This window comes from Berghia stephanieae, chromosome 10 (genome assembly GCF_034508935.2).
Source record: "Berghia stephanieae isolate SIO BIC M18660-M18661 chromosome 10, UCSD_Bste_1.3, whole genome shotgun sequence".
NCBI classification, from domain to species: Eukaryota; Metazoa; Mollusca; class Gastropoda; order Nudibranchia; family Aeolidiidae; genus Berghia; species Berghia stephanieae.
Genome location: NC_088369.1, coordinates 26,762,933 through 26,764,393, shown reverse-complemented (window position 1 = coordinate 26,764,393; position 1,461 = coordinate 26,762,933).

Genomic DNA, 1,461 nt, shown 5'->3' with positions numbered 1-1,461 from the left:
AGAATTATCATAAACGTGGAGGGCAAAACGCAATAAAAAAGCCGGTGACGAAATTCATTCTATAATGTTAAGTATACGGATGTGAAACACCAGTCAGGGGGAATAAGGCATCAAACAGGGGGGAAAGGGTTTTTTTAAACATTACTCTTTTACAGAAACATATTTAAAGTCTCTATCATGTTTCACTTTTATATGATAAAGATTTTTTTTTTTTTTTTAAATTTTTTTTTTTTTTACTTTTTGATTAATAACTGAAAGTATGCTTATATATTATATATATATATTATTTATATATTTTATATATATTATATATATATATATATATTATATATATAAATTAATTATATATATATATATATTATTTATATATATATATATATATTAAAATTATATATATTTATATATATTATATATATGTGTGTGGTGTGTGTGTGTTTAGTGATATATTAGATTGTCATTCTTGTGACCTAGTCATGATTATGCGCTATACAAGTACTTACATTATTATTATTATTATTATTATTATTATTATTATTATTATATTATTATTATTATTATTATTATTATTATTATTTTTTATTAAAAGGTTTATTCCACAGTCATGTCTCTATGTTTTCATCGTTTTTGTTTTTGGCTGGACAAGAAAAGATAAGTGAGAAAAACGAATTCGAAGGTTGACTGAAGTGAAGAATGTATCAATAAAAGATGAGAGAAGAAAAAGATTGAAATGGTTCAGGTAATGTTAAAGAGAGAGAGAGAGAGAAGAGTGAGTAGAGGAGAGGAGAGGAGAGAGAGAGAGAGAGAGAGAGAGAGAGAGCGTTGGAAGGAAAGTATTGGACTTAAAATTTGCGAGAAAAGAGAAAAAAGAGGGACGCGAGATAAGTTTTAAAGAAGAAGAGAAGAAGAGAAGAAGAAAGAAGAGAAGAAGAAGAAGAGGAAGAAGAAGAATGTAGAAGCTGTTAAGGCGTTGAACCTGAAACGTCCGTGTAAAGGTATTGTGTTCTATTTTTCTTTTTCTTTTTTTCTTTTCTGGAAGGTCTTAAATTCCTTTTATAGCCCACGGCTTCTAACAGCTTAGTATCAGGCACACACGGAGACACACACACACACACCACACACGCACACACGCACACTTTTTGAAGTATTAAAAAAGAAAAACCGTTTCAAAAAACACTTATGAGTATATCGACTTGATTAAAATCCAGTATTAGAACTTTATAACAACACTGGAAACAATACCTTACTGTCGCAGTCACGAACAACAAGGGCGAATTGTCGAATAAAAGGTCCAAATGTACAACAGATCGATGGAGTATCGTTATAACTCATCATCTCATGTAAACACAAATTATCGACAGGTGGCCCGGACAGATGATTGAAGCAAGTACCAGTAAAATTAATTTTTTATAACATGTAAGTAAAAGAGCGTGTTGTTCTCGATTTAATGGGATGAAAGCAATA